This window comes from Triticum aestivum, chromosome 3D (assembly GCF_018294505.1).
Source record: "Triticum aestivum cultivar Chinese Spring chromosome 3D, IWGSC CS RefSeq v2.1, whole genome shotgun sequence".
Taxonomy (NCBI): Eukaryota; Viridiplantae; Streptophyta; class Magnoliopsida; order Poales; family Poaceae; genus Triticum; species Triticum aestivum.
The window spans coordinates 200071475-200089814 of NC_057802.1; positions in this window are offsets into that span (position 1 = coordinate 200071475).

Sequence of the window (18340 nt, forward strand, 5' to 3'; positions counted from 1 at the left end):
TGACTGCCTGTAGGATTACCAAGCCAAACTTGTCGAAGGTGAGTCTAGAAATGCTTTAGTTATATAAGGGAATTGATTGTGGAAGGGAACGTAAGGCTCTTTTTACTCCTTTACCTTATGTCCTTCTGATCTGAGTCACCCTCGTCTTTTCTACGAGGTTAAGAAACTAGGCCTTCTCATCTATCTATCAGGATGACGAGTTACTATGCTAGAGACTTATAGGTATGATGGATTCGAGTCCCAGTTCAGTTTCTAGTACTTCCGTGTGTTAACAGTTGATCTCAGAACCTCGATATTGTGATGTGGAGTGGCTATGCTATCATTCTGCAGGATGTCACAAATATCTTGAGCATTTACAGCCGTTATGCTGTCCGGGTCATCCCAGGTTTCTAAATAGTCTGATGCATTTGCAAATCCCTTCTTCCCGTTCTCGATGTTCCTTTGGGCCAGATTAACCACACTAATCGTCGAGTTGAGGTACTCCATTGCCTTGACATATATGTTGGAGCTAGTATTATTTCCCTAGGCATCCTAGAGAACCACCCAGTAATCTAGCAATGCTTTATATCCCCAGTGTGATAATTCTAGCCATCATTCTCAAAAGCATCTCGTGATGCCATTTAGTAGTAGGCATTCTATTTCTGGGTTCCTGAACCCGAGATTCACCCTACTTACTTCATGTTGATAGTGTTGTTAGTTCCTTTAGGATATTAGCAACCTTTGCGATAGTCCTCGAGGTCCGTGGTATATCATTCTTCCAAATACCATGAACCATTCTTGGCAGAAGTTCTTTGAACCAAAAGATCACAACCACAGTGCTCTTAATGAGCTCTCCATTCTACATTGTGAATCTGCCAGTTCTACCTTTCTGCATGGCTTATCCGGAACAAATATGTTGAACTTGTTCGGCATGCTAACCCATGCGTCCACAACTCAGAAAGTTATATGTTCCTTTGAGTTGTTCATCCCTAATTGTATTCCTCCCTTAGTCTATCAATTGTTGGTCAAGAGTAGTTGTGCATTCATGTTATCGATGCCTATTATTCTTGTGGTCTGTCAAGCCATTCTATTCCGGAATGACTAGGAGAAACAAACTCCAGTACCTTATCCATTTCTAGGATTGGGTCAAAGCAGTTGTATTCCGCAGATCAGAATGCCATCCAGATTTTGTTCTGTTCTACCCTGGAGTATTACCATCTTATGTCAAGAATGTCATGGGAATTGCACCCTCTCTTATGAATTCTTGACGCAATGATACTTCTTGCCCTCGTTGTTCATTCCTCGGTCCCCGTGATGTTGTAACCGGAATGCCGACAGATGAATCGTGATGTGTGAAATCAATACTCCTAGCAACCATGTTGCTTGGTAGTTAATGGACAACAATCTCATTCTTAGCGTGTTGGTTATTGAATGGTCATTCTAAGATCGATCGTGCTACTAGTCCATATTTCCTGGTGCACTCTTCGATCAGTGAGTTAGGATTGTGTCAATCTCTTGCTCTGTTGATCATATCGTCTTGCCCTGGAAAGCAAGATTGTTCTTGAACTTATAAGATATTAGTGGTTCGTGATTTTCTAAATATCTTCTCGGAAGTATTACCAGGTTGTGCCCTGGCCGTTATGTTGAGTTCGTGATCAAGATGGGTTTTCCCTAAACCACCCCTTCTCCAAGAATCTGTGTTGGATACCCTGAGCTAGTTGGTTAAGCACAACAACAACTTGGAGAGTTGGAAGATGGAAGCTTGTCTGACTTAGTTCATCATTAAGGGATATCTTGGTGTGTGTGTGTGTTAAACAAAGATGATATCTTCATCGATTGACCCTCGTGATCAGTTGTTGGATCTATTATCTTACCAATCTTTGATTTGAGTATGTGTTATCGTCAAATCAAATCAGAACCAATGATGTTCGTAATTTTGTCTTACTCGCGGTTGTCCCTCGAGCATACACCATTATATCTTTTGGGTCTGACCAATACTATCGCCTTTTTCACATAGTAGTGGAATTCCAGCTATATGGAAATCTCGATGAGTTGCTGTTGAGCCCATCAGCAGCATTTTGTCTCCTCCATGATTCATCTTGAACATCAAGCTAGTGTTGGAAACTTTTATAAGCATTACCTTCATGTCCCGTGCATGAAGCATCTGTTGGTGTAAGAAGTGACTTTCTCCAAGTTCACGTGCATTAGGTGCAAGTTGCCGCCATGAATTTGAGAAAGGTTTTTTTTGTTTCCCCTGGAATCATTCCAAGTCAGTTATGCATGTGTGAATGTGTTCTATGGTTTGGTAGACTAATTACCTCCACTCCATATGTATGCCCTAGCACACCAAGCCACTGAATGATTTGTTCAAGAAAAGGAAGTCTCATGTGCTAATCCTAGGTCATGCACATGACTTCATTATCTTCGATGATGGTTCCCAACCTGAACTTGGTAGTGTTTTATTATAAGACTACTACGTGGTCATACTTGTGTGGGACAGTGTGTTCACATGTATGTAGCAGAACCAGCTCATGTTTTGGAGCTTGCTATCGTAGTTCATTTCCCGAGAATCTCGCAACGTCATCTCGTCGGTTTGTGTTGCAAACTTTCTTTTCCAGACATGTTGTCTAAAATATTCTGTTACCAACCATATCTGAATCTCAGGCAGATATGATGGTTGGAACTTTTCCAAGATCTATGATGTAGGTCCCGGCAAGGTTGATGTTCTGGCCGACACACCTAGCCGGAAGATCTATTATTGTAGCATCTTGACTGATCAATTTGACCATCTTCTCCATGAGGATTTCAAATGACTTATTCTAGAAGTTGTTCCTTATGGATCCTTGTATCCCGAAGTCCGACCTTTACTTGATGGCTATGTTGATGCTTTTAAGCATGACCATGGTAACTAGCACATCAAGGAGAACATTAGAAGCGGAGTGCTAAATGTCTCTCGGTCGATCATCCAGATTTCGTTTCCTTGTCCTCGCCAAGGTAAAATCTGAGAAAGTGTTGTCTTCCTTTGCACTTGCATCCTCCATCGTTATTCATCATGGTAGTACGAAGTGTCACCATGATCTTGGCACAGATGTTGGTAAAACCCTCATGAATATGGAGATGCTCAAGTTCTTGAGAGCACGCTCAGACACTAGGTTATATCCCCGATATCAATCTGAATGTGCCTTCAGTTTGCCGGTTGTTCTATTACCATAGTTTCCATTCCAAACTGAGTATGCCATTTCTTCGAACTCCTTCTAACGATCGTTTGTAAATTGCCTTAGGCTAGTATAGAGAGTTTCATTGGTCTCCGTATCAAAAGTAATTCTTTTTACCACTTAAGGGAATAATCCATGAGTCACCTTCTCCAAGGTGCCCCGTTTTGTATGAAGGGAAATCAACTCCTCGCTACGTTGACACCATGCACCATCTTACTCAAGCGTGGAATTGTTGCCTACCAAATTGAACCCTTGTCATCTGCTTCTTTCCATTGCTCATGATGTGTGTTTTGTGTCTCAGCTCAAGAGATGTTTCTATGTCTCATTCCATGAGTTGATCTTGAGTGCTCGATCTTCGAGGAGATTGATTCTTGTAGAATTTCATTCTACCGTCATCATGTTGGATGAAGATCCCGAAAGCAAAGACGTCAAGATCAAGATGACGCAATGAATCAACATCCTCGGGAAGGGCAGTTGGATCGAGAAGATTGTGATAGTTTTGTGACCCCCTTCCTTCTTACCTCACGTCTTGAATCTCGGGACGAGATTCTTGTTTAGTGGGGGTGAGCTGTTACAGCCCTAGCTTTAGCTTTGCTTGTGGACTAGTCTTGGTTGTTGCATCATGTTTAAATTTTGCTTAAACTTGAAATGGGGATGTTCAAACCCTAGCACCAAATGAAATGCAACTAGGATCAAAATAAAAATATTATCAATGAACCCAAAATTCCCTTCAGAAAAGTTCATGATTTTTGAATTGGTCTAGAACCTCTGCCAAAAATGGTGCACACTTTTCTAGGTCATTTATGGATTTTTAATTTAACTCATATTGTATTTGAATTGGAGCTATTAATTCCTATAAAATATTTGGTAGCTCCAAATATTCTGAAACTTACTGAGGGCCTCTGAAACAATTCAGTTACTGCCCACAAATATTTTCAGGATTTATTAAAAATGATTTGGTTTATGAACTAAATCACACAGAAAGAAATGAATAGAAAACAAAAATAGAAAGGGAAAACAGAGAGAGAGAGAAAGAGAGAGAGAGTTTACCTGGCAGCCCACTTACCCGGCCCAACTCCTCCAGCCGGCCCAGCCTACCTGGCTCTGCCAGTCGTCCTCAACCTCGTGCTAGAGGGCACGAGGGCGTGTGGCAGCCGCCCGCGCGTACGCGCCGTGCCACCTCCTGGTTGCCTGCTTCCCCTGGCCTCTTGTAACGTCGCCACGCACCCCCCCTGAACACTCTCCCCGTGCCCTTTCCCCTCCTCTGCCTCTCTCCCTCGCACGCGCTGAGCGCAGCCGTCGCCGCCGCTCACTGCCGCCGCGGCCACTGCCACTGCCTAGCATCGTCACCGTGTTCCAGTGATCCGCCACCGTCTCCTATGCCTCCCCGACGACCCACGTGCCGTCGGACGCCCCCGAGTGCTCTCCCCGTCGTCTTCTTCAACCCCGGACGCCGGAGATCCCCATCGCCGCTCCGCTCTCTTCGGTGCTTCCCCGACCTCACCGACGACGCCATCGAGTTCACCGTGAGCTCCTGCCCGTTCTCCCCCCTTTGTTTTGCTCGTTCCCGTGCCGTAGCACCCTCGTCCGCAAGCTCCGAGCTCCGGCCGCCGCCATGGCCGACGAGCTCCATGCTCCTGCGCTCTCCCGCTCGCCCCCAGCACCATCAACATGCTCACCGCGTCCCCGGGAAGTGAACGCGCCGTGCCGTTTGCTCCAGCTCTCGCTGAAACCCCGCGCCCGCTCGAGGCCGAGTTCCACCGCCGCTAAACCTCGAAGCCCGAGACACACCTGGCCACCCCAGGACTGCCCGAGGCAACCAACCTACGCGCCTCGTTGCGCAAGTTCCAACAAGCCCAGCCGCACGACCCCTCGTCGCCGGAGTTGGCCGGACGGGCAACTCCGATGTGCCCTGCTTACGCCAGCGAGTAGCCTCCGGCTAATCCCTGTTTAAGCTGCTAATTAACCCTCCCCAGTGCGACTGACATTTGGGCCCCACACCCTAATTAAACCCCGGGTTAAAATAGTCTATGTTTAATTAACCCCCTGTTAACCAGTGTGTCTATGACATGCGGGACCCACTTGTCTGGTTTGACTGTGTTGGCTTTCCGACGCAAGCCTGACGTGGTGCTGACGTCATAAACACATTTCCTGGTATTTTCTTATTTAGAAACAAATCTAAAAATTCCAGAAAATGTTTAAAACTTCAAAAATTCTTAGAAAATCAACCGTAACTCGGAATGAAATAAAATATATATGAAAAATTATCAGAAAAATATGAAGAACCTGTTTATGGCACTTTCATGCATGTTTGAACAAGGTAAGCTCACTGAATAAGATAAATCATGATTAGGACAATTTATGAACTAGCATTTGCTGTAGATTAACTTGGCTTACTACTGCATTAGGTCAATTCAATTCCTTAACATGACATGCCATTCATTTGATTGTGCATTGTAGTGAATGTTGTTCCTTTTTGTGTTTGCCAGTGGTTGTTCCCCCTCGGTAGACGTATGTTCCGACGATGTAATCGATGACACTGATGAAGACACAACACTATCTTCAGAAGTGCCAGGCAAGCAAACCCCCCCCCCCTTGTTCATTCCGATACAATCCCATTCTCCCGCTCCCACTCTCTGTTATTGCATTAGGACAACAATGATTCAACTGTAACATGTTGCGGTAGTTGAACCCCTTTCCTTTGCATGACCTGCCATTGCCACAGTAAATAGATGAAACCCACTAGCATGAGTAGGATTTGTTTGAGCCCTGATGTGCCTACTCATTCATGCTTGTTTGTCATGCCTGCTACTGCTTAGAGTTGAGTCAGGTCTGATTCATCGGGGATGAATTGGAGGTGTGTGAACATGTCCTACTGTTGAGAGCTAAGTGTGTGAACACGATTTGGTAAAGGTAGCGGTGAGAGGCGATGTAGGAGTACATGGTGGGTTGTCTCATTGAAACCGTCCTCAAGAACTGAGTTCTATGTTTGTGATCCATGAACAGCTGCTACCACACATTGTGTTCCGGTAACTCGGCCCCTCTCGACTTATTAATCAACCTGATCTCTGTCCAGGAGTTGCAACTAGTTTCTGGTGTTTGTAGGTAGTGCTAGTAGTTACCAAGTGGCACCCGGTACAGGTGGGCTTGGGACAGACTAGGTGCAGTGGCACGGTGTACCAAGTGGCACCCGGATGGTGGGCTTGGGAACTCTGCTCACATCGTTTGGGGCTGTGAGTGACACCCCAGCCGGATCTCCTTGCGGATGGAACCTGAATAGGCGATAAACCTGGACTAGAGACTTGTGTGGTTAGTCAGGTCGTGGCCGACTCCCTCGCGAGGCTTCCGCTTGAAGGTTACCGAGATACACGACGTGTACATGGTGGTAAGTGGCGAGAGCGTGTGTGAAGAAGTACACCCCTGCAGGGTTAACATCATCTATTCGAATAACCGTGTCCGCGGTAAAGGACTTCTGGGTTACCTGTACAGTTCATAGACAAGTGAAAGTGGATACTCTAAAATGCGCAAGATAAGCGTGAGTGTTGTGGATGGCGTTCTCGTAGGAAGACAGGAGCGGATCCATAGTGGTGTATTGATATGGTGAATATGTGGACTCGTGTGCGCCACCCCAAAAGAGTTACTTGGAGTCATAGTATAGGATAGCTACTGAGTCAAAGCTGGCTTGCTGCAGTCAAACTCCACCACCCCTTTGTTGATACTGATGCATATGTAGATTGTTCTGATGTAAGTCTTGCTGGGTACATTTGTACTCACGTTTGCTTAATTTATGTTTTGCAGAGAGACCTCAGTCTCACTAGTAGTTCCGCGTGGACTTCGACATTTAGCTTGTTACCTCAGCTACGGTCTTGTGCCCTTGGTAGGGTCTTGTAGTTAGTCAGGCTTCTCAGCCCTTTTCATTTGTAGTTGTCTGTACTCAGACAAGATAAGCTTCCGGATGTGCTATTGCTTGTATGACTTGAATTCTGGGTCATGAGACCCATGTTTGTAATATCTGACTCTTCGGAGTCTTATGAATAAATACTTTTGAGTCATAGAGTTTTGTTGTGATGCCATGTTGTATTTACACATATCGAGCATATTGTGTGTATGATTGAAATGCTTGGTATGTGTGGGATCCAACAACCTAGTTGTCTATCCTTGGTAGCCTCTCTTATGGGGAAATGTAGTCTAGTGCTTCCACTGAGCCATGGTAGTCTGCTACAGCCCGGTTTACCGGAGTCCTGTTAGCCCAGTTGCTACTGCTCCGAAACACGTAGACTGGCCGGCATGTGTTCTTCTTCGATCCTGTGTCTGTCCCTTCGGGGAAATGTCACACGGTGTCTTTCGGAGTCCTGTTAGCCTGCTACAGCCCGGATTCCCGGAGTCCTGCTAGCCCAGTTGCTACAGCCCGAATTCACTAGCTGATGACCGACACGTTCGTTGCTAGGTCATGTATGCCTATCCCTGTAAGCTAGTGCCGCTTTTGGTTCACGACTAGTCATGTCGGCCCGGGTTCTCTGTCATATGGATGCTAGCGACCCTATCATATACGTGAGCCAAAAGGCGCAAACGGTCCCGGGCCAGGTAAGGTGGCACCCGTGGGAATACCGTGCGTGAGGCCGCAAAGTGATATGATGTGTTACATGCTAGATCGATGTGGCTTAGGATGGGGGTTCTGACAATATCACTAAGCACTTTGAGCAAGCAAGCCATTAAGCAACACCTCATCCCCTTTTAATAGTATTGGATTTTCCTATGGACTCCATGTGATCTTGGATCACTAAAATTAAAATGTAAAGTCTTGAGCTTTTGAGCTTGAGCCAATCCTTTGTCCTTAGCATCTTGAAGGGGTTCCACATCCTCTTGTCCAAGCCACTCCATCTGTTGAACTTGTCTGAAATATACTAGATGAAAACATTAGTCCAACAAGAGATATGTTGACATTAATTACCAAAACCACCCAGGGAGCACTTGTGCTTTCAACTGTCTCAACAATATTTTAAATTACAGTTCCTCAAGTTCTTAATAAAATAATTCTTGAATATAAATTTATTGATAGTATCCACTCTCAGTACAAGATATCTTTTTTATGCTTTATTTCTGTTCTCAATTCAAGAATCCTTGATTTTTCTTCTGTTCATCTTTACTTGTAGTTACTGTTCTTCTTAGTAACTCCCTTTGTCTTGTTTTCACCTGCATTTTTTACCACCATCTGATTAATATGATCACTCAAAATATATGTTTTTCGATTAGTTTATTCTTGCTAGTTTTTTGCTTTACCTTTCTTAGATTTTTGAAGCGTCTCAGGATTTTTTTTCTAGCCTTCTTCTTTGGCCTGTCCACTAGCTCCTCTTGTATTTTTTTACAACCAGCTATGTTGCGTCCTTGTTTCCCACATCCTGAAAAAGTGATCTTCTGTTTGCTGATTATTTGCTCAACAATGCCCTTCTGCCTTACAGTGGTCTTCATTCTCCCCTTTGGTTTAATGTAAGATGGATCATTTAGATTCCCTAGAGAATTTCCAACCAAACTGATTCCTCCCTCATTTGTGTTTGTAGTTCTCAACTCTGAATTAGAAAATTTTGACTATTTGGATTCTTCATTGACTGGAATATCCAAGATTAACTTCTCGAGCGCTGTCAAATGTTCATTCATCGCCTTTCTTCTTTTAGAATTTTTTGATGCTTCAGATGCTAACTCAATTAGTCATCTCGACATTGAGAAAAATGACATCTGATCATCCAGTCCATCTAGATTTCCTCTTGTTCAGTAATCTGCATTGCTGTCTTTTCTTTAGGTCTCCATCTGTCGATCAAATATTTTTCTGGTAATTCATCAATGTTGAGCCACTATATGACTTTCGGTGCATGGGTGTAGAGTATCCCATCTTTTTCATGTTGAGCGCAGATGCAAGAGAATGTCTCAGAATCTCTGTCAACCATGACTATAAATGTTCTAGGGTTGTAGTCATAGAATTTAGTTGGAGATTTATATACCTCGTACTGCCTATTTTTCTCCACTTCAACCATATGAAATTTAGTTGCATTCATTAGATGCTGCTGGAATTTGTAGAATATGCCTCTATTATACAACTTTGCTGCTTGCCTTTCCAACGCCCAATCACTACAGATTGTTTGTGTAGTTCTCCTTGTGGGTGCATCATTTTCTTTTATCTTCTCTTCAATGCTTTGGGATATCTATCAAATTCTGACATGAAATCCATGACAGAGTAGCTATAACCCACATTAGCCTTGAAAACAACATGTGTACCTTCGCTTTGTGTTTTTGTCTGGATGAATGGGTAAAAATGGTTCTAGAAGCACTACTGCAGGATGGCCAAACACGTCACTACAATCAGAGACCCTTCAATGAAATTGTGTGTGATGCCTTAATTGCAAAAGATGTTGTAAAAAAACTGACAAAAAATATACAAAGTGTTTGCGATGGCTGAGACATCAAACACAATTCAGACTATAGTTGTGTGTGCGATGCGTGGCATACGGTTAATCCAGAAGAACTGTTTGGGATGAGTCAGAACAACAGAAATGGGGAGCCCTATCAAGGTGTGTGCAATATACGACATACAGTTCAATCGGATGAAATGTTTGTGATGATTGAGATGAACACAAACGATTCGGCATAAAAAGATGTGTGTGATACCCGACAAACAAGTCAGTAATCAGAATTGTGTGCGATCATTATAGATAGTGCATACATTTTTTGTGAATTGTGTGCTCGACAGGGCACACAAATCAAGAACCAATCTGTGGGCGATAATGTAAAAGATCTCTGTCGAATATGTATTGCTAACTGTCTATGATGAGATTGATATGGGAAACAGAGATAACGAATTAATATGAGGGAACAGAAACAGAGATAAACACAGTCTGCTTAATTTAGTCCTTCTTCTTCTTCTTGTTGTTGCTGGAAGGCCCCGCGACATCGTCTTGGCGAGGATGCTTCGTGCCGCTGACCGTTGGCTTTTCATCGCCTCCAACGTCGTCATCGTCGTTGCTATCTTTGTCGTCCTCCTCCTCGTTCGACCATTCCTCATCATCATCGTCGTCGTTGTCCTCTTCTTTGTCCTCTGACGGCTCCTCATCCATCTGGTTTTCATCTGATGACTCGGGAGACGGCGTCCCTTCCATGATCCGGTAAAATGGAGGTCTGGGCACGACGTCGGACTCATGGAAGACGAGCGGGATGATTCCGATGTCGACTTATCACCGGGTACCAAACTGCTGGCGGAACTGTGTGACACCCTCGGTGTCATGCTACAGTAATCCCCTGTTAATGGTGCCATGTCATCATGTTACTGTTGATAATCTTCACTTGATCCAAATCACAATTCAAATTCAAATCCAATCTAAAGTCAAAAAATTCATATTTGTCAGACATGAAATCTAAAATGTTCATCTTGTGCCAAATAATTCATAACAAATATTGGTGGTGAAGCAACATTTTGCAAAATGTCTAAGTGCCATAAACTGGATAAACAGTGGCTAAAAAATAGATTAAATGCCTTTTTAAATTATAAAAGTGGCAAACTATTTCAAAGGCCTCACAATCCTTTTTGGTAGTGCCAATAAGTGCAATGTAATTATGTGCCCAAGTCCCACATTTTACATAATCCTTTTGGGTAGCTCAAATATTGCAAAGCTTTTTTCTGTAAAAAGAAATAGCAAAAATAAAAAGAGGGGGGAAAGCAAAAGAGAGAGAGAGAAAGACCCCTGTCTCCTTTGGGCCACAGCCCACGTCCACCCAAGCCGGCCCAGCACTTGCCTCCCCCGGTCGCCTTCTCCCTCTCCTGTACAACTGACTGGGGGCACGACCAAGCGCGCTCCCGCCGCACCACCTCGCCGTCGATGAGGGGGATAAGGATCCCCTCGACGCCTCGAGCCCCCCTCCCACTTGCCCTGCCACCCACTCGCGCCAGTCCCTTCCCCTCGCCCGCTTCGCCTTCTCCCTCTCCCCACCAGATCCCCACTCGAGATCTCTCCCTCTCCACCGAGCGCATCCGTCGCCGCTCGCCATCGCAGCCGCGGCCACTGGCGTCGTTCTGCCCTTCCAAGGTGCCCGAGGACTCCGCCGGTCTCTACCTCATCGCCTGGCGCTGCTCGCTGGAGCTGGCAAGCCCCGCAACGCCGGATCCCCTTCTTCTTCCTCCCCGGGTCGTCGGACGCCGCCGTCATCGATTCAGCCTTCCCCTGCGCTCCTAAACTGCCAAGGGCCATCGGCGTGCCCCTCGGTGAGCCCCTCTTTCTTCCCCATCTCTCTGGTCGCTCTCGCACGCTCGCTAGCTACTTCTTCTGCAGCGCCCGAACGCGCCGCCGCCCGGGCACGTCGCCGGCGTGTCTTCGTCGACCATTTGGTCACGGGCTGGTGCCCAAGAGCTCGCCGCGTTGTGTAGTACCTCCCACGCCCTTTAGTTCGCGCTTTTGCGCACTGTTGCTGCCGTTGCGTCGATCACCCGAAAGTCACCGCCGCCCCCACTCGTCGCCGGTGCAGTTCCGGTCACCCCCGAGTCCAGCCGACCACACCACGCGACGCGGCATCGAGTCCTCGTTCGAATGCAACAAACCGCGTGCGATTTGGTGTCTTGTGGCGCATTTCCGAGCATCTCCGGCGATCTGCCGTCGTGCGCGAGCTCGCCGGAGCTCCTCCGGTGCCGCCGCTGACCTGGCAAGCGTGGGGCCCACCCCTGTGAGGCTGACCGTGGGCCCCAGCGCCTTAGTTGACCGCGTTGACTACGGTCAACGCGAGCACTATTCACCCCCTGCCACTGACTTGTGGGCCCTTGCGCTTAACTAAGATAATTAAGTTTTCAAACTAATCTGCTAATTACAATACTCACTGACACATGGGGCCCACACCCCTAATTAACCCTGTGAGAATAATTAATCCACTGTTAACCCACAGAGGCTGACATGTGGGTCCCTGTGGCTCCACTGGTCAGTTTGACATGGTCAGCCGTCCTGTTGACTGCTGACATCACAGTGATGTCATGCTGACGTAGTATTCCTTTTCTGTTAATATAAATAAATCCAAAATATGTTTTAAACTTGCAAAAATCATAGTAATTAAACCGTAACTCCGATGAAAATGTTTTCTATATGAAAGTTGCTCAGAAAAACGAGACGAATCCGAATACGTGGTTTGTTCATCTGTCACATGCCCCAAGAATGCTGAACATGGGACATTCCCCCTCCATTCACGTGTCTGACACAGGTCCGGAACCGGGAAAACATTCCCGGTTGATTTCTCACTTCACCTTTATCGTGTAGCCATACGTTAGGTCACACCCGGCACATCATATTGTCATGTTATGCTTTATGATGCTTTACATTTATTGTTTCTTCCCCCTCTTCTCCCCGGTAGACTCCAAGACCGATGCTGCCCCTGTGATCGACTACGTCACCGACGAATGTTCTTCCTTTACAGAAGAGCTTCCAGGCGAGCCCCCCCCCCCCCTTTGATCATCCCGATATCGCCCATTCCATTCTCTCATGCTTGCATTAGATTTTGGTACTGTTATTGTTTGCTCCTATTCTGATGCATAGCCTGCTTTTGTAACCTGCTCATTGTACCTTACCTACTTATCCTAAACTGCTTAGTATAGGTTGGTTAGTGATCTATCAGTGACCCCCCACCTTGTCCTTGTTGCCCCTACTTCATCATCGAAGACCCGATCAACGGGATCGAAGACCAGGCCCCGGCACCGCACATCACTTTCCCCTTTTGTTGCTCGACTCTGCAGAGTTACCATCAAGTGCCGAGGGTGGAACCTCATACATCACTCCTGATGAGATCTCTGTAGTGTAGCTATTCGGTCGTGGTCATCGAGGGTGATTCCGCCTTAACCACTTCCGATACGACTCTGTCGTGCAACCCCTCAAGTGTGAACCTCAAGGGTGGTTCCTCTTACATTCACCTTGATGATTACATCGAGTGGAATCCGTCGAGGGTGACTCCTCAGGTTTTCCCCTTGGTGTTAGACACGCGGTTACTATGGTTACCATGACTTTACACTGAACCATGTTACTAAGGACGGGTCGGCCCTGAGGGGTACCCGCTCGAGTGATGAGGAGTTGGGTTGACCTGGAGGGTGCCCGCGAGATAATTACGAGGTGTGGTCGGGCATTCTTAGCCCTTGCCGCAAGTCCTCGAGACGGGGCGACAGCATCACATCTTTAGCGAGTCTCTGCTTGTTACCGCGCGTTCCTAATCCACTACGATTTGGATATTTGATCCGAGGGGCCTCTGGCCTGATAGCACTAACCATCACGTGGGCACAGTATGGGCAACTGCGTCGTATACATCAACCGAAGCTTAATAGACGTCAGCGACTGAGCGGCGCGCGCCGAGTTGGACTGCGTAAGCACCTGCCTTTTTGAAGGAGGTAGCTAGGTCTGCTCACCGGCCGAGTACGCAACATGCAGGAGTTCCCGGGGCGATGGCCCATGACCCCTGGGGCCATAGGTTTATTCCACCGTGTTGACCTCTCTATTAAGCTTAAGCCGGGTTGCGGCGTATTGTTTGGCCGAGGCCAGGCATGACCCTGGAAAGTGTGTCCGACCGGAGTTAATCGAGCGTGGTGGGTAAGTTGGTGCACCCCTACAGGGAAGAAAACATCTATCGATAGTCTGTCCTACAGTAACGGACACTCGTAGTTGTATCCCGATCGATACAACTACAACTGGATGCCGAGGCACGATTTCGATATGTTGCTTCCGGAGTCGAGAAAGGATCCTGGAGCGTTGATACAACAACATAAATATGACTTATGTTATAGTACTCTACTCCCTCCTGTTGCTGCAAGATGGTGGTTTCCAGAAGATGCTAGTCTTTGATAGGACTGGCTTCTCCCCCTCTTATTCTGGCATTCTACAGTTCAATCCACCGATTTTGCCCCTTTACACAGATACCCATGCATATGTAGTGTAGATCCTTGCTTGCGAGTACTTTGGATGAGTACTCACGGTTGCTTTTCTCCCTCTTTTCCCCCTTTCCATTCTACCTGGTTGTCGCAACCAGATGCTGGAGCCCAGGAGCCAGACGCCACCGTCGACGACGACTCCTACTACACCGGAGGTGCCTACTACTACGTGCAGGCCGCTGACGACGACCAGGAGTAGTTTAGGAGGATCCCAGGCAGGAGGCCTGCGCCTCTTTCGATTTGTATCCTAGTTTGTGTTAGCCATCTTATGGCAACTTGTTTAACTTATGTCTGTACTCAGATATGGTTGCTTCCGCTGACTCGTCTATGACCGAGCACTTGTATTCGAGCCCTCGAGGCCCCTGGCTTGTATTATGATGCTTGTATGACTTATTTATGTTTTTAGAGTTGTGTTGTGATATCTTCCCGTGAGTCCCTGATCTTGATCATACACGTTTGCGTGCATGATTAGTGTACGATTGAATCGGGGGCGTTACAAGTTGGTATCAGATCCGACTGCCTGTGTGTAGCCCCCTTTCCAACTCATTGGCCGAAGTTGAGTCTAGTCATTGAAAAACTTTTACTAACATGGTTGTGTGGCTTGCGGGCCCACGTCACCATTGGGTGGTATTAGTATCTTTAATTCCTCTTCTATACTCTGGGACTCAGATCTCTCTTCCATTCGGGTTAAATAATTTTGCTAACTCTAACACTAGGTTCTCATAACCGCTCCTCCCGGAGAGCTCCTTCAACACAGATGATCTTCTGCTACATATGAAGACACTTCTCGATGTATCCCGAGACCCTGCGTCCACGCCTTGTAGTTTTTGACCGCCGGTAATCCTCATGAATAACATCCTTGCCACTTGTACCTTCATCCCAGTTGTTCATATACTTTCCTAAATACTTGGAAATACTATCTGATCTTCTGAAAATCCTCTGCAGCCTATTACTCTTGATTCTCCTTGCCTGCTTCCATTATGGATAATCCCATAAGTCTAGTAATCTTATTGGCATCCTTTGTCACTATCCTTTTGAGTCCGTTGATTCAATATGTTGCGGATACTCGCAATCCTCAGTCGGATCATAGAATTCATCCTTCCCGCTTGGAAGTCATTTGACCAAGAGTTGTTTCTCGACCAATCAAATTGCCATCAATTGTATCCCTAGGGCTATTCAACTTACTTATCTTTTGATAAGAGCGTCTGCTTCTGATCTTCTATTTTTGAAATCATGATTTCTTTGCATTTAAGCATCGAATTATTCAGATGTTTATATAATCCGAATCCTTTGCATTCTTTCTTCTTCTGGTTGAGTACCGATACTCACATCAGATCCTATGTGGACCGCCAGATCCTTTGTTGAATTTTTTCTGTCAACGTCCTTCATATTCAATAATCTTTTGGAGCCTGTCCTCATATACATAATGCCTTTGGTAAATTGTATCCTCTGCCTTCTCAACCATGCTCTGCCTTCGAGCATGTGTTATTTTACTCATGGAGTTTGTGGTATATGTTCCCAAGATGCCCCTACAGGTTGAACATATGCCTTCCTTAATCCATGTGAACCAGAGAGTTTTCACGAGTCATACTCTTCTGGTGTTTTGCCAGATAACATTTCAACACTACAACTTCATTGAACGCGAGAAGTGAATGAAAGGTTATGCATTGGAGAAGTGGGAGTCGACCTTGAACTTTGTGTTCATGCCCATGGAAACGATGTAGATCTTATCATGGAAGCTTCTCGTAACAATAATTGTTTCCTTGGTATAATTTGATCCTGTATCTGTGATTTTGGCCTTTGCAATCGTGGTTCCAACCAAGATTTTTCTTCTTTGATCCCCTTTCTCGGACAAGTTGAAGTGCTTGCCTTCTGCATATCAATACACATGTCCAAACTCTAATATGGTCTACCTTCGAGTATTACCCCGGGTATCTCGAGAATATCAAATAACTGAGTTGCTTCCTATGAATATTCATCTAGTATTACTTCTCACCAATTTCAGATTTTCCCCCAGGTTCTTGAGTTATCAGTCACTCGAGAACACCAATAAGAGAATCGATCCCGCACTCCGATTCAACAACTCTAAGTAATTTTCATTGCTTACGAGTTTAATAATCCTTCAAGTGATTCCTAGCCTGATCGACTATATCATTATCGTGATAAATTTTAACTGTGCTACCTGATCCTTCTTCCCGCAGCACAATTTTCGACGATGAGCTAAGCCTACATCGATTTTCCTCGTCATATCATTTTGTCTTGAATAACAAGCTTAATTTCAAGTTTGTGTCGTACCCGTTGTTCCAATAACCTTTCGCTTCATGATTCCTTTGAGTTGATGTCATCGCCGATCGATTACATCTTCATGAAATCTCTCGACAAATGTGTCGTGATCATCATCAACATTCTGAGCCCTTCCAGGATATCAATCGAATTCATGATGGGAAATACAATCCTTGCCCCTCGATGATTTATGTTATCATCGACAACATTCTTGCCTTCCCCAACAAAAACTTGTTCATATAATTTTGGTAATACGTCCTTTTTGACATGTCGATGGATTGTTGCTGAGCCCGTCGGCCACACCCTCATCTTTTCCTTGTTGAAATTGTATGACTTATTTTCTAAGTTGTTTCCTATGGATCCTTTGTGTATCCGAAGTCTGACCTTTCCGTGATGACCATGTCAACACTATCCCGAAGCATGTGTGTGGTACTCCGATCATCAACAAGAACATTGGGAGCGCAATGCTAACTGTTCTTGATCAATTATCCAAACACCGTTGTATGGGTAAACCTCATAAATTCCTTGCCCCTTTGTCTCAACGGTTTAATACTTGGAGCCCTATCATGCTCTGCCTTTCCTTGGGAAAGTTATACTCTAATATTTGGGTATAAACGTCTTTCCTTTCCTTGGTCTGATTATCATAATAATCACATTTTCCTTTCCATTGTTTTGTTTCACCTTTCTTGTAATCTAACTTGTCTGAGCAGAGATAAATCCCGACTTAAGTAAGCACCTTGGTGTACAACGCTGTCAGTAAGACCCTGTTACTATTGTTGATGACATTCCTGTAACCACCGATGGACGAGAACTTTGCCTATTGGTCCGCCTCGTCTTACGAGCAGGAAAATGGTTCTCTTCGTCCCTCGCCCTTGGTACCAACGCTGTTGCTAACATAATTGGCAGGCTATCCTCTGACCTGCCTTGCTATCATGACCGTGCAAAATGTTAGCGCCTTCCTGCTTTTAATCCACATAGTGGGCCCATAACCCACAGTTCCACATGATCGAAACCTGACTTTCCTGTATATCTTTGATTCCGAAATATTCTTGCATTTGGCTTCTTATCATGTCACGAGCCACCTTCCGATAGATGATCTATTCCTGATGCTCTGAACCCCTTTCTTTCACTCCGTTCAGGTATCATTCGTTTGTCCATTCGGTTGAAACTTCCTATTGTACCTTCATACTTTGCTCTTGATGTTTTATTAAGTTTCAACTCGAGAGATACCTATGCCTCATTCCCTGAATTGTTCACCAGATAATTAACCATATAAGGGTCTGTTCTCTCGGAGTTACTCTTTACTTCCCCACTTAAATCTCGGGACGAGATTTCTTGTAGTGCAGGAGATTTGTAACACCCCCCGTGTCATGCTACAGTAATCCCCTGTTAATGGTGCCATGTCATCATGTTACTGTTGATAATCTTCACTTGATCCAAATCTCAATTCAAATTCAAATCCAATCTAAAGTCAAAAAATTCATATTTGTCAGACATGAAATCTAAAATATTCATCTTGTGCCAAATAATTCATATCAAATATTGGTGGTGAAGCAACATTTTGCGAAATGTCTAAGTGCCCTAAACTGGATAAACAGTGGCTAAAACAAATAGATTAAATGCCTTTTTAAATTATATAAGTGGCAAACTATTTCAAAGGCCTCACAATCCTTTTTGGCAGTGCCAATTAGTGAAATGTAATTCTGTGCCCAAGTCCCACATTTTACATAATCCTTTTGGGCAGCTCAAATATTGCAAAGCTTTTTTCTGTAAAAAGAAATAGCAAAAATAAAAAGAGGGGGGAAAGCAAAAGAGAGAGAGAGAGAAACCCCTTATCTCCTTTGGGCCACGGCCCACGTCCACCCAAGCCGGCCCAGCACTTGCCTCCCCCAGTCGCCTTCTCCCTCTCCTGTACAACCGACCGGGG